The sequence below is a fragment of the Aphelocoma coerulescens genome, chromosome 6 (assembly GCF_041296385.1).
Source record: "Aphelocoma coerulescens isolate FSJ_1873_10779 chromosome 6, UR_Acoe_1.0, whole genome shotgun sequence".
Classification (NCBI taxonomy): Eukaryota; Metazoa; Chordata; class Aves; order Passeriformes; family Corvidae; genus Aphelocoma; species Aphelocoma coerulescens.
Window position 1 is genome coordinate 30,271,630 of NC_091020.1, and position 15,874 is coordinate 30,287,503.

The following is a 15,874-nucleotide window of genomic DNA, read 5'->3' on the forward strand; positions in this document are numbered from 1 at the left end:
GAACTATGATACAGGAAACTGAGAGTAACTGATCTCTCTTTGTGTCTGAAGCTTAGGCAGTCTGACTCTGGAGCCCTTGACAAAAACTCACACTTCTAGAGAAAAGCTCGAACTGGTAATTGCTACTGATGCTTGTCCTGAAACAACTTGGCCTTTGAATGAACTCCCATTACAGGGCAGACTAGTGCAGTAGCTTCACAAACACTTCATGACAGTCCTGAAAAAATGACCATTCATAAGCAGGAAACAAAAAAGAAAAGCTCTGCTCTCTTCTGACAAGGAGCCAGGGAATTGAAGATGTTCCTGTGTTCACAGAATATGGGTAGAATTAAAACACAATAGAGAGCCATGCTGTTTATTAAGATATTTTGCTGCAAGCAGGCAGTAATCCATCTCAGATTTAAGCCTAAAAGCCTTTCAACTTGTAGATCATATGCTTGATATACACAGGAGATGAAGAGTGGATGATCCAATAGCCCTTTGTGCATTTAAGCTTTAAGTGCCAGGATACCATTTAACTTTTAGTAAGCACTCCTCAAAATAATTTCATTGTGTCACCTACTTCTACACAGAACATTCTAGTCTGTGTATGATGGACTGCTTCTCTCCCCATGCATGGAGCAGGTAACTGGGAATTAACAAACCAGCACAGTCAAAAAACCTAAAGGTTTTACACTCTGACAAAGACAACTGTGTACATTTGGTACTACTCTTGGCTTAATCACTAAACATCAGCAATTGACAAAAAACATACCCACTTTCTTTGCTGAGGAACGTGATGATTTTTATGATGGATATTTGGGCATATTAGGTGTAGTGATTGTTTTCTGGTTGAAGCCTAATGAGTTTTACACACTGTGCTTCTCATTGCTTTAGATACATTTCAGAAAATGTACAAATGCAAATTTACTATCTTATTCCTGATCAACAGGGTCTTCTGTCAAAAACCTCTTTTTATCACTCCTCCTCTCTTGCTGTTTCATTAGCTGCTTGCAAGAAATGGAGATTAGAAAGCAGCAGATCTGTATAAAGGTACATTCCTATCAGAATGCGAGTAGGCAATATTTTCACTGGATAACCTGCATATTTTCTAATAAACAATACAACCTGACAGAAATCTGACACTGAATTCTATTCCTCAGCACAACTCCCGTTACGCTCCATTGAACCATAACTTTTCCTACGCTAACATAATGAAATACACCATATCAATACACCATAACCAAACAGGATTGTGCAATTCCATCAGTGCAATTAATGCAAGAAAGCCAAGGACTTACTGGAGTGAGCCCTGTGCAGGGCACAAAGATGGATTAAAGGGCTGCAGTGTCCTTCATAATGGGAGAAGCTGAGATAGCTGGAACTCTTCAGTCGGGAAAGAGAAGGCTCTGGGGGCTCCCATCAGTGTGTATAAATACTTGACAGGAGGGAATGAAGAGGAGAAAGCTGGACTCCTCTCAGTACATCCCACTGGCAAAACAAGAAGCAATAGGCACAAATTTAAAATAGCACATTCAGTGTAAGACAAGAATATAATTTTTGCCACAAACACTGGAGCAGGTGGCCCAGAGAGGTTATGGAGTCTCCCTCTGGGGACATATTCCAAACCTGACTGCACAGGGTCCTGGGCAACCTGCTTGAGTGGACCTGGCCTGAGCAGGTGAGATGGAGTAGATAATCTCAGAAGGACTCTTCCAGCCTAAATGCTTGTGATTCTGTAATTTGCATCGTAGGATAGCTTCAGAAAAGAAAGAACAAGTTTTGTGAAAATTCATTTGAATTGTGCTCTAGGAGTCTGAAATACTATGTTAGCATTAAACAGCATTTTCTTCTAAAAGTCATAATGTTAATTACCCTATTTATTTCAAAGGGTGTGGTGATGCGATGTTTTTATTGTAATTTTTGTATGTTCTTTGTACCCTAATGGTTCGTCCCGACCTTCCCCACTTCTATTCCCAGTTGATCTGCCCCAGATCCAAGCCGCTCCCCCGGTGCTCCCAAAAATGGTTATCCCCTCCCCTTGTTCAGGCTCCTTCCCTATCAATCATCCAAAAACCCCTCCCGGAGTTCTGGACTGTTCTGTGCCTGTCACCAAAGCCCTCCCTAATTACCCTTATATGGTGCCCGTCAATCCCCCGAGACCCTGCCCCCTCGGAGACCTCCCCTCTTGGAAATCCCCTAATCTCGACGCCCCATTGGGGCATGTGACCCCTCTCCCTCCACCCACCAAGACCATTGGGCCAGATGTGAGTCCTTCCCCCCAGCGTCCCTCCCTCCTGATCCGCCTATTAGTCCCTAGTTGGGGTACGCCCCTTGCTCAACCCCCCTTTATAGGGCATGGTCGCTCTGCGCGTGTTTCGTGTCCTTTGTGGATGCTCTCTCGTGAGCTTGTGCGGCTTCTCGTGGCAAGCTTCCCCACTCCTTTTTATCCTCTCCCTCGTCGGGGCTGCTGACAGCTACAGCACCTGGGCCTTCATCTCCCCGGGGCAGAGCTGAGCTCCAGAGGAGCAGCTTTAAAGCCTCGAGCCTTCGGCTGCTCCCCGCTCCTGCTGCACACTGCAGCTGCTGGCCGGGCTGAAGAGAGCGGTCAGTGCCACAAAGGAGTTATTAATTGTTCTCTTGAACCAAAAATACTTTCCAAAATCAAGTCACATTCAGAAGTAGAATAATTCTACTTCTGTCCATATGTGTTTGAATCTTGAAGCACGTTTATCAGCGTTTGAAGATACGAATTTTGCATTAGGTTTTGCATTAGAAACATTCACTATTTGCATGTTTGTATCAGCCACTGCTCAATTTTAGAAAACAGGAGTATATGAAATCTGAACTAATCCTTTCTGTGCGAATGCACCATGCCTGGTTATTGCTCCAGGAATCACATCTCTTCCAAAACACTATAAACCTAGCAGACTGACCTCATGGTCACAGAACTCTGTAATTTCCAGCCTTTCTGTCAGAAATGCTATGGATTTACAAGTGTCACCGATTTTCAATGGAAGTCAAAGGTGTACAGGCTCACTCAAAACCTTCTGCTTTGAAACAAGCCACACAAGGAGCTTCTAATAGGATTCTGTCAGTACAAAAAAAATTATAAAAACAGTATCTTATAGATGAGTAAGCTCCAAGCACTAATGCAGGTCAATAGATTCTTTTCCTACAAAGTCAGGTATATTTCATTGCATCAGCTGGATGTCATATAAACATATATCTGAATGTCTTATATGGAGCTGTTAAGATTGTGTTCTTCAGAAGTCAGACTGAAAAGCTTTCAGTTTACAGTCACAAAATGTGCATTTTTTTAAGAGTTCTATAAGATCACTATTTCCTTTTTTTTAAAATTAACTAAATGAGTATTGAAGTGAAAAAAACAATTAAAGATAACAGAATTAGGGGAAAATAGGGAATTTTACCTTCACGGCTCGCGCAGCATTTCCCCAGCCCCAGGGGAATTATTTAAACCTTGTTTATAGCAAAAAAAGGATCAAAATGGTTATAAATGTTGTACGACTTCCATAAAAAGATCTGAAAATTTTTCAGAGTTGTGAAAAAACACCACAACAGAAGACAAGTTTTTTGGAAAAAAAACCCTGTAATTTTGAATTAAAGAAATCTAAATTAGTGAAATGGAAGAAATGAAGTCAGTTATAAGTTCGTATGATCTTATGGGCTTATCATGAAATGATAGTCAAGCTTTTGCTCCAGATGGTGCAATAGTGCTTGTGACATCCACTTTGAACTGCAATCTAGTTATGTGTCAAGCAGGAGAGTCCATTATTCACTGCATCAGTGCTGGGGAAAGAAGGTTAAAAGTTCAAGACATGCCCCAAGTGATTAAGGTTGTAAAAATCAGGAGATATACCATGGGGAAAAATATGCCACTCTTCCTTTTCTTCCATACTCAGTTTGTTCCCCAAAAAAATGTGTTTAAGGAAAAAAAAGAAAAACCAAACAAAACACCAAAACTGCAAACCAAAACAAGAAAATAAGAGGATGCAGGAATGCAACTCACTTTTGTAATGTAAAAAATATCTTTTTATTTGAATTCCTTGAACTGTTCTGCTTCTAGCTTCTCTTCACCTAGAAAGAAACATAAAGGCTTCTCTTAAAATCTGTCCACAAGTTACAGAACTTGAGAACTCAGTTAACACTTTCTCACTCGTGATATTTTCTTCAACTATGATATACTTTTAACTAAGATCTCAAACTTTATTTTTCACGTACCCCACAGATCACCAGTTCACCTGCACTAGTCAGGCTTCACTCCTCAGTCACGTAAAACTTTGTTCTGCTAACCAGTAACACAACCTACAAACTGCTTCCCACCACCCCAAAAATTTCTGCTTTTGGAACTGCAAGTGCTGCTTCTCCAATACTTGAGCAAATTTAGATTTCTAATTCAATATAGAAAGAAGATGCAAAACCTGAAGGGTGAAGCTAAAAAAATTTGAATTCAAAAAATACCTTCTGCAAAATTCTTTATAGGGAGAGTAATGAATGGAGAGTATTGCAAAAAAAAAAGGTGCTTTAGTGCTCAGAACCTTTGAAAAACTATGAAGTAATTATTTTCAGAAAGGTCTCTTTTTTCAACAAATGGGTTGAAAAGAGTAATTCCATTGTAATAAATGTTCTGTCTGCCATTTTTTAACTCTATGTTCATCTTTGAGTTTGATTGCAAGTTTGTATCAATTGTATTATGTATTATGTACTATAAATGTATTACGGCCATATTGCCACATGCTCTTTGAAATTAAGTCAATACCTCATATTCAGTAACTGATGTATGAGCACACATTTTCATGTAATGGGAAATACTGAATATGAATTTCACGGAGCCTGATAACATTCAGACTCTGTATATATTTGTGTGTTAACATTTCAGAGTAGGATATCGACATTGCACAGACAAAAATGCCTGTAATCCATCATATCAGGGTTCTTGAGCTACGTAGGATTTAATAATGCCCTGAAGTTCACAACAGTTATTTCAAAATGCATGCACAAAGAAATCCTGTAGCAAATTCCTGATACCCAAGACTAAACCTAGCAGTTATCAATAACCTGTGCATTATGTTAAAAAAACCTACACACTACAAAACCTATCACACAAATTTGAGGATAATGTTCTGTAAACTTAAAGCTCAGCTCGAAAACTTGTCTTTAAATCCTGTGTGTTCTGAATCACCTTTGGAGTTAGAATGATAAATCAAAGCCTATGAGCTCTCACCCTGCAGTTCAGTAGGCTCCTTTGGACAAGGCCAGGCTCACCCTCTCACAGCAGGAGCTGAACAGACCCACAGGAAGGATCCTCAAACTTTAGAAAGAAATTAGTACTAAAACCCACTCAACTTGAAGTAACCACTGGAGCGGAGAATGATTACTCAAGGCAAATGAACTCTTATATGAGTACTGGGGAAATTAAAATAATAGTGCTGGGGGAGTGGGGGGAAGGCTTAAATAATTATTAGAAATTTCCAAATACGCAGTATATATATTTCTTAAGTTCTTGCAAGTTTTTATCTAGACTAAAACTGTAATCTAAATGTTGTGTTCAGCCATGTCCAAGAACTGAATCTTTTGTTTAATCTTATATATAAAGTTGTATTTAGTTTTGTTGCTGGAGTTTATTCTTTAGAGAATACAGAATATTAAGAATGAAGAAGAAACACTACAGAAGCATTTTAAGTGTAAAAAGAAAAATCTTTAAAAAGCCTTTTTAAAAAAAAATTAAAATGCCTTAAAAGCAATAATAATCTGTAGAAGAGAATTTGTTATCACCAAGCTAAAAAGACAGTCTTGATTTTATTGGAAATGTCATGCAGTTTTTATGTACTAAGAGCTGACTCAAAAGAAGCTCTTATCAGCGGAATGAGCACATATTACTCTTCTGTGAAATCCTACAAGAACACAGATGGCAGTGAGACCATGATCTTAATTGATTTAAGGGTCAAGTTTATATCTTTAAGGCAGCATTTTAGAACAGCAAAAAGCAAATCCTTCATGCGACCCTTAAGCATGCGGTATCACACTTGGCTTTAGAGCATGCCTGATTAGCACCACGTATTTATACTCGAAGGAGATGCACGTGAAAAAGGGAACACACACAACATGGTATCATAAATGAGGAAAAGCTGATCATAATTTGTTTCCCAGCACAAGAATTACAATAAAGGCACAAGGTGAGAAAAAATTCCACACAGTTGCTCTCAAAAGAAACACGACCCCTTTCTCTCTGCACTCAAAATAAGAGGCAGTCTAAAAAGATTTGAGGGAAAAAATCTGTTGAGAAGACATCAAAATATTATGTCGCCCCTAGGAATGTCTTGACTGCAATTATACAGATGGGGTTTTAATGTACATGTTGATCTAAGTGTCTTGACTGTTTAAAAACAAACAAAAAAAAAGAACTACTACAGGGTGTCATTTGTACCCAGTTATTTTTCAAAGGCCAGAGTTACACCATTCACAGGCTTTTCCTCACTGGGTTTGTTCCTTGGCTCTTGCTACATATAGTTTGATTAGAGAGTTTTTAATTACACTTTAGCCTGTTAGCACCATGGGGCCAATAAAACTAAGAGAAATAGAACTAAATTCTTTTCATTCAACACAACTGGTAACTAAACACCAATTAATTACACCCACACAAGCCTAATGAAGATAATGGGGTTGCAGAGAGTTCACGGATGGTATGAAGTGGCTTGTGGTATCCTAACCTTAATCAGTTAACTACTTCATAATAGGGAGGATCACAGGATAAGCCACCCTATTTTCTACATGCTTACAATTACTATTACTGTTAATGGAAATTACATGGCCATATAGGTAATTCATGCAAGATTCACTGATCAGGAAACAAAACTGATACATACTTCAGGGGAATCCCTGCCAGTATCTCCAGCACTTTATTAAAAGAGTGCAGGGTTATTAAATGAGTATCACTCTGCTTTCATCTCATTGTTTGACTTCAGGCAAACCTGACAAATTTATCTCTTCCAGGGAGGGGGCATCCACGGAGCCTCTGGGAAACCTATGCCAATGCCTCACCAGCCTCACAGAAAAGAATTTCTTCCTGATATTTAATCCATACCTGTTTCAGTTAAAGGCCATTGCCCTTTCTTCTATCACTACATATCCCTGTGAAAAGTCTCTCTCCATCATTCTTGTAGGGGGCCCTTTTAGGTACTGGCAAGGGCTCTGAGGTTTCCCTGGGGTCTTCTGTTCTCCAGGCTAAACAACACTAACGCTCCCAGCCTGTCTTCAAAGCAGAGGTTCTCCAACCCTGTTAGGAACTCTCAGTCGCTCTCCTCTGAACTCATTCTAACAGGTCCACAGCCCTTATCCAGGGGCCCCCAGACAAAGATCTAGTGTGCTCCACGTGGGATCTCAAAAAAATGGACTAGAGGGCCACAATTACCTCCCTTGACCTGCAGCTCTTTGCTCCTTTCCACGCAGCTCAGCCCATGGGTGCCTTTTTGGGCTGGCAGCACAGATTGCTGGCTCACGCTGAGCTTCTCCTCCATCAGCACCCCCAAGTCCTTCTCCTCAGCCCCTGCCCCACTCAGCTTCCTGTCCCCTGCAAACCCCGTGCTGAGGGGGAGCTCCGTCCACTCTCCGTGTCACTGGCGAAGCCATTCAAGAGCCCCAGGGCCAAGGCCAGAGCCCTGATGGACACCCCTCGTCCCCAGCCTCCACCTGGACATGGAGCCACTGGCCACAGCTCCCCAGCTGCGTCCTTCTGGCCAGTTCCTCCTGCCCTGCATAGCCCAACCTCCAAAGCCAGGGCTGTGCGGTGTGGGGCTTGAGGTGTCACGTGGCACTGTGTCCAAAGCCTCACAGGGGCTCTGGGCACATCAGGATTGTCAGAAATGTTACGGGTCATGACTTAAACATTGTTATGAAGGAGTTTTGCACATTATGGCAAAACTGTATAAAGAGGCTGAGACTACCCAAGCCCACCTCTCCTTCACCTGACTGCAGCTTTGGGCTGCGACTTAAGCTGCCTAACAGAACTTGAGATACCACAAAGGTGATATTAGTTGTTCAGTTACCTCTGGTCTAGGGACAAGGAAACAAGGCTAAGGGAGGAGAATGTACCCACAAGAAAGCCAAACGCAGAAGCTGTCCTGAAAATCAGCTTGGCCTGGATTCAGCCTGGGGAGGCCATAGCCCACAGGCTCATCTGCTGAGGCCAGGTTTGCACACGCTCCCTCACAACCAAGAAGGGAGGAGGAGAGTTTTGGGGCTGTGGCGTAACCTCTGGTCAGAGGCACTGAACACCCATCCTCCCTCACACAAACTGGCTCAGCTCTAAAACCCCCCACCCTGGGAAGGCCACATCCATGGGAAATTCACACGAGGGGCAGCCGAGCAGGTGTCATAATCCATCAAAGACCCCCAAAGCACTCCCCAGACTCATTGCTGAGGCCTTGCAGCAGAGCAGCGCACGCGATGCAAAGGGATGCAACAGATCCAGAGTCTGTTGCAAGAGACTGTGTCAAACTTGCCCCCCACCCGGGCAGCTACCTGGGCGTTCCCACCTGGCCCAAATGTATGTCAATCCCCTCAACTCCATGTTTTCAGGGAACCTTTATGGCCAAGAAGCCCTGATGGAGAGCATCAACACAATGCCATTGGCATCCTTGGAGTGCTGAGGTTTTCTCATCTGTCTCTGTCACTCTCTGTCTACCCCTCTCTTTTCTATTTTTTTCTCTTTCTAGCTCTCTATCTCTTTCTCTCTTTCTCTCATTTACTGTTAAATAAAACCCATACTACTGACTTTGGCATATGGCCTCATTTGCACCCTAATTCAGGCAGAAGCATTTCTGACAATTTTAATGATGGCATCATAACAAAGGTCTAGAAGCCCGCAAGCCTGGGGGCTGCTCCATGCCCCTTCCAGTGGCTTCAGCTGTCAGAAGGGTGCCAGGTGTGGCCCTTTGTGACACAGGCGCCTTGTGTCAGGGCCCTGGATGATGCGGGACATTGTGGTGCCCGGAGGCCTTTGTGACACGGTGGAGCCCCGCCCTGCCCTGCCAGGGGGTATCTAAGGGACGCAGAGCCCTGGGGAGCCCAGTCCCGCCAGAGCCGCTCTCGCAGCAGGAAGCAGCTCCCGGGATCCCTGTGCGCCGCACAACGTCAGACGCGAAGGAGGACAAGGTGAAGCCCAACTCACAGCACCCCAGCCCCTTGCCCGGCTGGCTGCAAGACCAGGCCCTCAGCGGGCAGTGGCTGGGGGCAGGCGGCGGCTCAGGCCTGCCCCTGTCGGACGCTGAGGAGGAGGGGGCCTTTGTCAACATGGACAAAGAGTGGGAATACGACTCGGATCAAGAGCTTTCCCAGTGGGGAGGCATTAGCAGCCCAGAACCTTGCCTCTGGGAAGAAGTGACAATCCAAGAGTTTTACCAAGGGCAAGAAGAAGAGGCAACCCAGGAAGTTTCCCCATGGGGAGTTGTGACACACCAAGATTTGCATCAGAGGGAGGTAGGCGAGAAAGTCCAGTGGGGGCGTGGCACACAGCAAGAGCTGTACAACTGGGAAGAAAGCGTGACAGTCCAGGAGCTGTACCCATGGGAGGAAGAGGATGAGATATGCCAAGAATTGTCCCAGTGGGAAGAAGACCTGTCGTGCCAAGAGCTGTCCCAGTGGGAAGGGGAGGGACACCAGGAACTGTCTCCTTTGGAAGAAGATGTGCGAGGCCACCTGCACACGTACCAATGGGAAGGAGACAAGAGACACGCAGAGTTGCCCCAAGTGCCAGACAACAAGGACAAGGACTTATCACAAGGAAAAGACTACAGTGTCCAGGAGCTACCCCAGTGGGAAAAAGACAGGAGTGACCAAAAGCTGCCCCAGTGGGAAGGAAGTGTCAGCAGCCAGGGGCTGCCCCAATGGGCAGAAGGTGTCAGTTGCAAGACCTGGGACAAACCCTCGTACCCAGAGAAGGATGAGGATGCCCAGGAGGGGCCCGCCTCTCCCAGCAGCGTGAGCACCCAGGTGGCAGGAGAGGCAGCCCGTGAGCTGCCCGGCGCCTCTCCTGCCCCAGCGAGTCCCACAGACGATGAGCTGGCAGCCGCTGCTGCTCCAGCTGCAGCTGCTGAGGAGGAGCAGCCCCCCGAGCCTCTGCCTGCCGAGGTGGAAAAGGCACCAGGTTCTCCTGGCCTCAGGGAGGAGGTGCCATCGGCAGCGACAGAGAGCCCAGTCCCTGCTCCACGCAGCCCCCCAGGCTACAGCCAGGCTCTGCTGGACTTGGCGTGGCACATCAGCCATGAGGTGGTGCGAGAGGCCGTGCTTGAGGTCCAGGCATCAATCCAGCAGCCAGAGGAACAGAGGGACCTGGAGCAAAGCACGGCTGCAGAACTAGAAGCGGCCGCTCCAGAACAAAAGCGACAGAGCCCCATCTCTGCCCTGCACAGCCCCTGCTGCACCGCCAGCCCCTCGCCCAGCCCACTGGGAGCCCAAGCCCTCAGTGAGCAGCAGGAGGAGGCAGACAGGGGCTCACTCCTGGCAGACAAAGAGACTGAGGACAGGGACTCGGCTGGGGAGCTTGAGCTTTCTCAGTGCGAGGATGAGGAACACACAGAGCTGTCCCAAGGACAAACCAACAAATACCAGGAAGGCTCCAAAGGGGAAGCCTGCATTGAGCAGGAGCTGTCCCGAGAAGAAGCCACCAATGGCCAGGATGCGTTCCAAGGGGAAGCCTGCAATGAGCAGGAGCTGTCCCGAGAAGAAGACAGGAACAACCAGGATGTGTTCCAAGGGGAAGCCTGCATTGAGCAGGAATTGTCCCTGGAAGAAGCCACCAATGACCAGAAAGGGCTCCAAGGAGAAGCCTGCATTGAGCAGGAACTGACCCTGGAAGAAGCCAGAAATGACCAGGAAGGGCTCCAAGAGGAAGCCTGCATTGAGCAGGAGCTGCCCCCTAGACACGCCAGCAACGACCAGGACGCGTTCCAAGGGGAAGCCTGCATTGAGCAGGAACTGTCCCTGGAAGAAGCCACTGATGACCAGAAAGGGCTCCAAGGGGAAGCCTGCATTGAGCAGGAATTGTCCCTGGAAGAAGCCAGAAACTACCAGGAAGGGCTCCAAGAGGAAGCCTGCATTGAGCAGGAACTGTCCCTGGAAGAAGCCAGAAACGACCAGGAAGGGCTCCAAGAGGAAGCCTGCATTGAGCAGGAGCTGCCCCCTGGACATGCCAGAAACGACCAGGATGTGGTCCAAGGGGAAGCCTGCATTGAGCAGGACGTGTCCCCTGGATATGCCAGCAATGACCAGGATGTGTTCCAAGGGGAAGCCTGCATTGAGCAGGAACTGTCCCTGGAAGAAGCCAGAAACGACCAGGAAGAGCTCCAAGGAGAAGCCTGCATTGAGCAGGAGCTGTCCCAAGAAGAAGACAGGAACAACCAAGACGTGTTCCACGGGGAAGCCTGCACTGAGCAGGAGCTGTCCCCGGGATATGCCAGCAACGACCAGGATGTGTTCCAAGGGGAAGCCTGCATTGAGCAGGACATGTCCCTGGAAGAAACCACCAATGACCAAGAAGGGCTCCAAGGGGAAGCCTGCATTGAGCAGGAGATCTCCCCAGAAGAAGCCGGTAGCTACCACGAGCTCTCTGACTGGGATGAATCCACGGGGGACGAGCTATCCCTGGAAGAAACCACCAATGACCAGGAAGGGCTCCAAGGGGAAGCCTGCATTGAGCAGGAGCTCTCCCCAGAAGAAGCCGGTAGCTACCACGAGCTCTCCGACTGGGATGAATCCATTGCGGATGAGCTGTCCCTAGGAGAAGCCAGCAGCTACCTAGAAGTTTCTGACTGGGAAGAAGGCACAGAACAAGGCCTTTCTCAAGGACAAGTCGGTAGCTCCCAGAATCTCTCTCACTGGGAGGAATACAGCGAGCATGAGCTGTCCCATGGAGATGTCGGGAGCTACCAAGAAGTGTCTGATTGGGAAGAGTCCATTGGCCAGGAGCTTTCTGAAGAGGAAGACTCTGTTGGCCAGGAGGTTTCGAAAGGAAATGGCAAGAGACCTTCAGCTCAGTCCAGCTGGGAAAATGACAGTGACCGCGACCTGATGCAGGACAGCTGGGAACAGAACGTGGGGGACAAGGCCTTGCCGCGGGAGGAGGACGAGTGGGATGGAGTGAGCCTCCTGGAGCTCCGTGAAGAAGACAGAGAGCTGGGAGGTTTGGCAGGAGGCAGGCTCCCAGTGCCTGCCCCTCGCGAGGCCTGGGTTGAGCACGGGCCATCTGAGCCGTGCCCCCAAGTGCCGCTCTGTGCCTCGCCTCCCCTCCTGGGAGCCCAGGCCCTCAGCCAGCAGCTGGGTCCCCGCAAGAAACGCCCCTCCCGCCTCGGGCGGGCGCTGCGGATGCTGCGCAGCCTGTTCCGCTGCCCCTGCCTGGCGCCACAGCCCGAGGATTAGGGCTGCGGCCGGCGCCAGCCCGGGCCCCCTGGACGGCAGCTGGCCGGCAGCCTGCCCTACGTCCTGGGGGAGCCACACGGGCTGCCTTTGCCTGGACATGTCCCTGCAGCCTCAGCAATCCCCGGCTGCTTGGGAGCATCCCAAGCCACGCTCCCCAAGGGCAAATATTACCCGTGTGGCCAGCCTCAAACCAGTATCCATGCGGGACACTCGGTGCCACGTGGCTCAGCGGTGAAGGCCAGAGGCTCATCAGCGTGGGAAGAGACCTTGAAAGTCATCCAGTCCCACCCTCAGCCTGGCACCACCATCATCACCCTGAAACCATGTCCCCAAGTGCCACATCCAGACAATACTTGAACACTTCCAGAGACAGTGACTCTACCACCTCCCTGAGCAACTTCTTGCAATCAATTCCTGACCACTCTGTCAGGGAAAAGTTGTTTGGAATATTTAATCTGAACCTCCCCTGCTGGAATCCAAGGCCATTTCCTCTCATCCTGAAAGGACTACATGCTGATCCTTTGGGATTTTATCCATGAGGAATGGCCACAGACAGGAGGTGTTGCTCCCAGGACTCCACTGCACGACTTCACCAAACAATTCTTCCAAAACAGAGGGAAGTTGGCTTTATGAAATAGTAGCAGTAGTGAAAAATATACCCCAATACCTAAAAAACAACAAAAAAAAACCCCACAAAAAATCCACAAAAAGAAAAAGAATAGGAATAGGACTAATAATAATACAAAGATGAAGAAAATGAAGAAATAGTGCTAGTAAATAAGAAAAAGAATTAAGCTTAAGAATATAAACAAGAAAAAAGAGTAAGAATAAGAATAAGAATAGGATTAAGAATAAGAATAAGAAAAAAGAAAAAAGGAATAATGAGAATGAGAGAATGAGAATTAGAATGAGAAAAAGAATATGAATAGGAAAATTAATAAGAATAATAAGAGGAAAAAAAGAAAAAAAATAAGAAAAAGAATCGGAAAAGGCATAAGAATAAGAATTAAAATAAGATTGAAAATGAGAAGAAGAAGAAGAGTAAGAACAAGAATAAGAATAAGAAAAGAACACAAAGAAAAAATACATAAAAGAATAAGTTGGTATAGAAGAAGAAAGGAGGAAAAGTAATTAGTAAGAAGAAGGAGAAGAATGGGGATCAGAAGAAGAATAGGAAGTGGCTAAAGAAGAAGATTAAATAGTCGTAGTAACAAATTATTATTATTATAACAATAATATCAAGTTAAAATACACATCCACACATCCTCTAGCATCACAGAAAGGTTTAATTTGGGAAGGACCTCAAAGATGGATCATCTAGTTCCAACAGATTCTCTTCTGCTGTCTTTCTCTCTCTCTGAGACCTAGTTCCTATTTCTTTCTATCTCTCTCCTTCCCAATTCTTGTTAAATAAAATCCACGTTAAATAAAATCTGTATGTTGTCATCATATGGTCTCATTTGCACCTTAATTTGGGCAGAGGCATCTCTCCCTGATCCAGTCATAACACATTCTCTGCCCAGCCTGTGTTTGTGCTTGGGATTGCCCTGACCCAGCTGCAGGACATTGTACTTGCCTTTTGTATCTTCATGAGGTTGATACGGGTCCACTTCTCAAGCGTGTCCAAGTCCCTCTGGAGGATGTCCCTTCCCTCCAGCATGTTGACTGCACCAGTCAGCTCAGGGTGATTGGCAAACTTGCTGGGGGTGCTTCAGTTCCACTGTCAGTGTCGCCAACAAAGATGTGTAATAGCACCAACCCCAGCACTGACCCCTGAGGATGCCTTGTGCCACTGCTCTCCCCTTGGACACTGAGCCATTGAGCACAAAACTTTCCATGTGACCATCCAGCCAATTCCTTATCTGTAGATACAAAAATGCTGCTAGCGAGGATTTTCTTGCTATTTTCTAAGTCCGTGAGAGACTTTTCTCTCTCACAGAAGAGGTAGCAGAGAATGTAAACAACCAAGCCACCTGCAACCTTGAAAAGTCTTGTTTATGGTATAGTAGAAAAATATTTTGACAATGGATGTTGTAGGATTTTAGCCAATCACCCCCAAGGGGTGGTTGATCCTTTGTCCAATTAGACATGAAGAAAAAAGTCTATAAAAGAGTTTGTAAAATAATTAAATAAATCAGTCTTGCTGCACAATTCCTGCCTGCTGGATCTTCTCTCCTCCTCCTCTCTATGGCTGCGGGACACAGTGATTGATATACCCTAAGGCCCAGGCCTGTGGTAATACTTATCTACGAAGTGGTCCATCCATCAAATCCATCTCTCCAATTTAGAGAAAAGGATGTTGTGCTGCCAGTTGCAAATGCTTTGCATAAGTCCAGGCAGATGACATCAGTTACTCTTCTCTCACCCACCAAGACTGTTATCCCTTTGTCCTCTCAGTCCGTCACTTTTTCTTTTGTGACTTGGGTGGTGTAGCTGGAACACTTCAAGTGAACAGAAGCACAAGAGTCATTCAGTATATCAGCCTTCTTCATATCCTAGGCAATCAGTTCTCCCATTTCCTTCCAGAGAAGTCTTATATTTTCCCTAGTCTCCCTGTTATCTCCAACATGTTCCTTCATGATGCATTTTGTTTAGAGCCTGTTAAAGGCCAGAAGGTGGGAAACTGATACAGAGGCACTTAAATATATCAGAAGGCACAGCTCTCACATTGGGTGGTATCACCCAGCATAGGATCGTGCTCAGAGACCACCACACCAGTACCATTACCTCCAGAAGCCTGTTCTTCCAGGAATATTTAGCTGAACTGGAGCTTTCTGGGGCAAGCCTGTGCATGTGACAAAGATCTGGCACTGACTGATCTGGCTGCCACCCAGCCCTCTGACTGCACAAGCCCCTTATGAAGCAGTTATGTGCCCAAAGGGGCAGCCATCCACCACATCAACTCCTCCTGAAGTAAAAAAATCTAATGAGGCACTCGCTACCCACTCTCCTCAGAGAACAGGTCAGTTTAGAAACTTTTTCAGAGGAAACAGCTTTTTGAAAAGAGGATTTAACTCTCTGGAGAGTTACCATAGTATTTCTAAAGGATGTGAAAGGAAAAGAAAATGATTCCTTAGGGATTTTTCTTCATTATCACCCCATTGGAGAAGTGAGCACACAATGAGCAAAGGTCCACACATATTGATTTTAGAGCTGGGGAAGTGTGCAGCTAACAGCTTTTAAGTATCTCCATTTTCAGTTACTTCAACAAAATTACCCGTGAACAGTGTAAAAAAGTGAAAGTTTTTGTAGGAAATTGCAGACTAAAAATGATCATTTAGGTTCAGAAATGTTTCTTTTCATTGAAAGGAGCTGAAAGGAGTTACTGTGGGCGTTTTGCAGCGTCGTCTCCACCAGACATTGCCCAAACCACATCCTGTCCCTCTTTCAGGACCATAATCTTGCACAGTTTTGTTGCTCGGAGACTTTTAAAACCGAGGAGCGCTTGCTCGGGCCGTCC